The sequence below is a fragment of the Macaca nemestrina genome, chromosome Y (assembly GCF_043159975.1).
Source record: "Macaca nemestrina isolate mMacNem1 chromosome Y, mMacNem.hap1, whole genome shotgun sequence".
Taxonomy (NCBI): domain Eukaryota; kingdom Metazoa; phylum Chordata; class Mammalia; order Primates; family Cercopithecidae; genus Macaca; species Macaca nemestrina.
The window spans coordinates 11,083,211-11,090,377 of NC_092146.1; the positions used below are offsets into that span (position 1 = coordinate 11,083,211).

General features: G+C 45.9%; 1 pseudogene; it reads left to right on the forward strand.

The window, feature by feature from the left end:
* Window positions 1–393: 393 nt before the first annotated feature.
* On the forward strand, window positions 394–3,169 carry LOC139360973 (testis-specific Y-encoded protein 2-like; annotated as a pseudogene).
* Window positions 3,170–7,167: the final 3,998 nt, after the last annotated feature.

Sequence of the window (7,167 nt, forward strand, 5' to 3'; positions counted from 1 at the left end):
TGGATCTGCAGTATTCCATTCCATCTACCTGGCCTGCCCAGTGAAGTGAGATGTTTCATACGTGCCGTGTGGGTCAATGGCTTGCCACACTCAGGATGTCAGTGAGGGCACAGGGCTTCCATGCCCAAGATTCCAAAGGCCACGCAGCCCGCGTGTGCCTGGATGCAGCGCTACCTGGCGCAAGCCCCGAGGGCTTCTCAGAGGAGGCATAGCTCGGGAGGTTGGGACTGCAGGCCAGCCTAGGTTGCTGCTGCCCGGGGAGACGCCCACCGCCCTCGCACTGACTGGCCGCCAGGGGAGAACCGCGGTCTTGGAGGGGCTCCTGGGGCCCTTCGGTCTCCATGTCTTCCCGCGGCTCCCTGCGCCCTTTGCCTGCAGTCCCTTAGGGGGCGCCTGCTAGCCCGGCGCATGCGCCCTGAGGGCCCGCCGTCCCACCGGCTGCGGTGAAGGGCAGCGGCAGGGTTCCTGCGGTGAGGGTCCGGCAGCACAGGCGGTGGTCAGTGGGAGTCCGAAGGGGGGCACCGTCTTCAGGATGGAGTCTCTACAGGAGGGGGAGGCCGGGGCGCAGAGCCAGCAGGGAGCTTTGGGGGAGGAGGCGGTGCTGGGAGCGGATGACATAATGGCGGAGGTGGAGGTGGTGGCCCACCAGGAAGCCGACGAGAAGCGGCAGGAGCAGGTCCAGCGGGCACAGCCTGGCCCTGGGCCCATGAGCCCAGAGTCTGCACTGGAGGAGCTGCTGGCCGTTCAGGTGGAGCTGGAGCCGGTTAATGCCCGAGCCAGGAAGGCCTTTTCTCAGCAGAGGGAAAAGATGGAGCGGAGGCGCAAGCCCCACCTGGACCGCAGAGGCGCCATCATCCAGAGCATGCCTGGCTTCTGGGCCAATGTTGTATCCTTTGCAGTGTTTCTTCTGCTTTTCCAGTTGAGCGGTGCTCTTGGGAAGTGTAAGGAACTTACGGGCGGCTCGGCGTCGATGTGACCATTTGGGGAACACGGGTGAGTTTCCACAGACAAATGTGGCTGAAGAAAGCCAGAGCAGACACGGGTACTATTTTCCTGCGTGCGTGAGAGAAACGCTTCATGGTGCCAAGCAGCAGACGTTTGGGGCATCTTTCTGAAGAGCAGAAGCGAGTTCTCAGCAGAACACGTGTTGCTGTGAATCAAGCTATCGTTTTAAGGGACTGTGACTGCTCCGCCTTGCCAGTCCGATCTGGGACTGGGCTTCTTCGGGTATGAGCAGATTCTGCCAGGCCTCAGACACCGGCAGTTCTCTGCATGTCGCCCCTCCCCGTGTCAGTGCGGTCAGCCTCACAATGATACACCCTCGGTGAAACCCGAGAGGTCTGAATTCAGGGGGAGGGAGAGGAGAAAGGGAGGTCATTCATGGATGCAGATCTGAAAAAATCCCCTAGCCGCCCCTCTGGGTGCTCTTAGGCCTTCCCCGTTGCTTCTAGCTTTTCTTTCCGTTGCATCTCGAGGCTCTTTGACCTCAATCAGATTGCAAACCACCCTCAGATGTCGGCCCTGATCACTGACCAAGATGAAGACATGCTGAGCTACATGATCAACTTGGAGGTGAGGCCGGGAAGACTAAGGCTGGAGGGTTGAGTGGGGGAGGCTGAGGGAGATAATTTATTCCTGCAAGCAACAGTGGGCACCTCAGCCAAAAAGGTGTTTAAGCTTTCTCCACCTTGTCCGGACAGGTGAAAGAAGCGAAGCATCCCGTTCATCTCTGCCAGATCATGTTGTTCTTTCGGAGTAACCCCTACTTCCAGAATAAAGTGATTACCAAGGAATATCTCGTGAACGTCACAGGTGACAGGTGGCTCCCAGGATGGGTAGTGGAAGGAGGAAGGTGGGTGGATCAGTGCCAACGTGTTCCAGCCCCCTTACCAAAACATCCTCTGTCTGTAGAATACAGGGCTTCTCATTCCACTCCAATTCAGTGGTGTCAGGATTATGAAGTTGAGGCCTATCGCCGCAGACACAACAACAGCGGTCTTAACTTCTTCAACTGGTTTTCTGACCACAACTTCGCAGGATCCAATAGGATTGCTGAGGTGGGTCCTTGCTGGGAAACATGAGGAATGACCCCGGTGTGTTCCCAGCTGCTTGGGTCACCAGTCTGAGCTCTCATGAGGCCTTTTCCGGTTGATTCCCCTGACAGATCCTATGTAAGGACCTGTGGCGCGATCCCCTGCAATACTACAGGAGGATGAAGCCACCTGAAGAGGAAACAGAGATTTCAGGTGAGCCGTACAGTGGGAACTGGAGCTGTCTGATACCCAGGATAAGGGTGTTGACACACCTCTCTATTCAGGGAGCCTGGAGGCTCATTTCAGAAATGTAGAACCTGGGGGTCCGTCTTATCCATGCCGAAATTCCTTGAGAGGAAGACACAGCATGACAGAATCCAGGACATTCATGGCATTGGGCTGAAAAAGGCACATGAGACACTGCACTGCAAAGCAGGTTATAACTGTGGAGTCTTAAGCCCGGGGAAGCATAGTGCGTGTCCACACTCACTGAGAAGTAAAGCCGAGTTCTTACCTTCAATCTGTGGCACTTGGTTCCGTGGCCGACAACCCGACGGGGAGTCATCTTACCAACCCCTAAAGCTTGGGCTCCCGGAATGTGCCTGGTTGTCCTCCTTGCCACAGACCACAAAGGACTGTTTAGATCGATGGATTTCCTTAAGCTATTACCCCATCGGATTTCCGTGTGCTTTTAGTGTACAACGCGTCTTGTTAGCTGACTCCTGTCACAGAGAATACTGGAAATGGGGCAGGTATTGCAGAGAATAGTTTGTAACACATGCACGGTAGGAGGAAGTTGAAGAGATCACAAAAGGGGAAGGGGTAGTCTTTTCTCAGCAGGCCGTAAAATTAAAACATTTTAAATGGTGGCTCAGAGGAGATGCATTTTGACATGTGTTTGTGTTTCTCTAGGGAACGCGCAGATGTTGGGTTGAATATGATGGAGCATCGGACACAGGTGCTGTGTTCACCTAACACGGCAGAACTCCTGAAAACTTACTACAGTATGCAGGATGTCAGTACTGAGCATGGTCTTGTGCACAGGAACTGAAGGACAAGCAGATCCAGTCACAGCAAATGAAGACAGGAAGCGGGGTGGGGGAATTGAATTGTATGGAATAAAAAATAAACAGTATTAAGGATGTGTGGCTCTGTGTGTGTGTGTGTGTGTGTGTGTGTGTGTCTGTGTGTTTGTGTGTCTGTGTGTGTGTGTGTCGGTTGATCCCCTGGATTCCGCTGTCATAATGAATTGATCAATCTATATGTTTGATTCTCTTCATGAAAATGACCAGTCTGTGTGGGAGCTGGGCCTCTGAATTTGTAGAGTGAATTGGTGTGAAATGTTTTGGGATTCTTTCTATAGGACAGAGTTGGGGAGGTACAAGAAACAGAAGACAGTTAAGTTGACAGCTTACTTCATCCTATGGAAGCAGAGATAGTTCAATGACATTGGGTGATGGACACTGAGCTATCCAGGGCCCAGTTTGCTGGGGTAAGGTACCTGCAAAATCCTTCATTTTGGGTATCATCAGACACATTAAGATAGCACAGGATAATGGAAATGTTAACGTTATCTTTCGTGTCGAATTCACAGCTTATTTTTCTTTAAAGGCGAATGCGTAATCTTTTTCTGGGACAATCAGCCTCTCAGGACTTCTCACACACCAACGTGAGAAGAAATGAGCACATAAGGTATATGGAAGCCTTATGGGAAAGGTTTCAGAGGCATATGAGAAGACATTCAGGATACGCCCTTTTTTTTTTTTTTTTTTTCTGGCGTAGGTGACTAAGGCAAAACACAAACATGCAGAAGTGAGGGGAAAGGTGGTGGATTTGTGGAATATAAGATTGCCTGAGGATCCATGCCTGGACTGTCTGTCACTTGATGACCCAGAATATGGACGATGTTGTTGATGTTTACATCTTTAGTTGTTTAAGCTTTTCTCCAAGACCCTTTATTACGTGAGGAGTCAAAAATGTATGTAGCCTACACCAGTAGGAGTGCATTTGGTGCTCATGCAAACTAGTGAGGCTCTATTCTCCCCAGTGACTGGCACTGCAGATTGTTTCTGAAGTGCAGGCCCCTTCTATTTTCTGTGGCCTTTTCAGTGTACTTTGCATGAGGTTAAAAATGTAAAGAGAATGTAGTTGCAGAGCATGTGTTACAAGCCTCATACAGGAGGACAAAACACAGTGTTCTTTCTAGAGTGGTTGGCTGCTTCCCAGGAACATCTGTATCTGTGTGCAGGACAAGGGGTTGCCTCTTACAGATGGGGGAGGAGGATTTCACTGTTGGGTGTGCCACTTTCTTCCCTGTTCCCAGATAAAACACTTCCAACATCAGCATCTGTCGGTGACACAGTAATAGAGTGCTGACATTCTTGTCCTGTATGGACTCTGGTCAGCACAGCTTCTATGAGAAGAGATATGTTGTTTCAGGGATGAGGCTTTGACAGTCACAATGTACTTCTCCCTATATTTTTATTTTGTATTATCTTTTAACAAACATCGTAGATACAGAGTTTCTTCACAACATGTCATAAACTATTGTTTAATGAACTCATATCTGAGTTCTTCATTGTGTCAAACAATGTCAAAGAATTTTGATTTGTTATGACCTGCTACAGATAAGTGATGTGAAATAACAAAAGGAGAGCATACAGAAAGGGCACATCATGGTCTGAGAACCTCCCCAAAGAGGATCAAGTGAGCTGAATGCATGCCAGGGGTACAGAAAAAGACACTTGTTATTAAGGGCTTTGAGGTGAAAGGAAGTACACTTTGTACATTTATGTCTTTTAATTCATTTGGGGAGTTTGGTGTATTATTATTTACAGTGTTCTCTCTGCCCTTTCTCATTGTTCTCCCCATCAGGAGCTGTTATTATGTGAAAGCTGGTTTCTTTCATAGCATTGCATAGGCTCTAATAATGTTTTATTTATTTTTGTTCTCCTCACACTACATAGTTTTACTTTACCTAATTTGACTCTGTTTTGTTTGTTTTATTTCTGAGAGTGGGTCTTACTCTGTCTCCTAAGTTGGACAGCAGCACCACGATCTCAGCCCATGGCAACCTGGACACCCCACAACCATGTAATCCTCTCAACTCAGACTCTTACCCAGCTTGCACTACAGGTGCATGCCACCCCTCCCAGCTACGTATTAATTAACTAATTAATTACTTTTTACACATGGGCCCATGTTGCCCCAGGTTGATCTGGAACTCCTGAGTACAGGCAATCCTCACACCTCAGCCTCTCAAAGTGCTGCAATTACAGGTGTGACCCAGGGCCCTGGAATTGAATTGATTTTTCTGCTTTTATCTTCTGCCTCCTCACCTCTTCTTTTGAAACATGCAGTGAAGGTTTCAATTGATGGACTATAGTCTTCAGGCCTGTAATTTCTATCTTTCAATTGAACATCTACATTGGGATTTATTTTATTTACATATACATATTTTTAACTTAACAAACGACATTGCATCTTGTCCTGTGTCATGAAAATACTTTGATACAGGTAGAAAAGAAGAGCAGTTCTTTATAATGAAATACTTTATTGACATTTATTTTCTTAAGGCATTTTAAAAATTGTATGTTTATTTTTTAAATTGTCATATGAAATGATACATATATATAACTTAAAGGGTGATGTTCAAAAGGTCATATATGTTATGCGTTGGATACAGCCAGCTAATCAACATGTCCACGACCTCACATACTAGTCATTTTTGTGGTAATAAAACTTGACATACAAAGTCTTAGAATTTTTTAGAGAAAGAATGTGTTATCACAAGTTATAGTCAGCATGCTGTAGAAAATGTTTTTAACCTATTCCTCCTTTCTAACTAGAATTATGTATTCTTGATCCAACATCTACTCAGTGTACCCTCTTCACTAAACATCACCCCAACCCGTGGAGTCACCACCTCTGTGTGGTCTGCTTTTTAGATTTCATATAGGAACGAAGTCGTGTGCTATTTGCCTTTCTGATACCTGGCTTATGTTACTTAACAAAATGGCATGCAGACATTCAACAGATTCACATACATTGTCACAAGTGGTGAGATTTCCTTCTTTGTTATTGAAGCACATTTTTCCATTGTGCATATGTGCCCCATTTTTTTAAATCCACTCATCAATTGAGGGACACTGAGGTTGCTTCCGTATTTTGGCTATAGCAAAAATGTAGAGTGCAGCAATAATTGCATGGGTGCAAACACTGCTTCAACATACTGATTTGTGTACTTGTGGGTATGCCCTGGTATTCTAATTTGCTGAATCATATGGTGGGTTGTTATACTTGTAGATTTCTGAAGACTCTTCATACTTAAATAAAAGCTAAAAAGCTTCTTGTAATATCTGCACTAATTTACATTATCACCGAAAGTGTGCAAGAATTTCATTTTTTTCATTTTCTCTGCATCCTCGCCAGAAATGAAGGTTTTGTTTATTCGTTTGTTTGTCTTTAATTCTGGCTGACATAAGATGAAATCTCATTGTGGTTTTGATTTTCCCAATGGATTAAGAATGAAGAGTGCTTTTTATTGTATCTGTTGGGCAACTGCATGTCTTGGTTTCACAAATGAGTATTCACATCCTTAGCCTGTTTTCATGCTCTTGAGTTGTTGGATTTCCTTATGTACTGTAAATATTCACCCCTTAAGAGATATATGGTGATCCAATAATTTCTCCCATCCTGTGAGATGTCCTTCCCTCTGTTTAGTTTCCTCCTTTGTGCCGAAGCACTTTAGTTTGATATAACCCCATTCTCCATTTTTAATGGTGTTTACTGTGCTCTTGCAGTCACTTTGAGATGATCTGCCTACACCAATGTCATGGAACTTCTTCCTTGTGATTTATTCTGGTATGTTTTTTATCATTTCAGGTCTGACAATTGAGTCTGATGAGAAATAATCTACCTGTAAATTCCTTTATGTAGATATTCAGGTTTTCTCCAACCTAGTTTATAGAAGATACTTGATTTTGCATTGTGCATTCCTGCTTCTTTGGGAAAATGTTGTGAGCTGCAAATGCAGTGACTTAGTTCTGGGCCCCTATTGTTTTTCATTAGCTCATGTCTCTGCTTTGCTGCCAGTGCTCTTCTATTCGGGTATGTAACACTTTGTAGTATAATA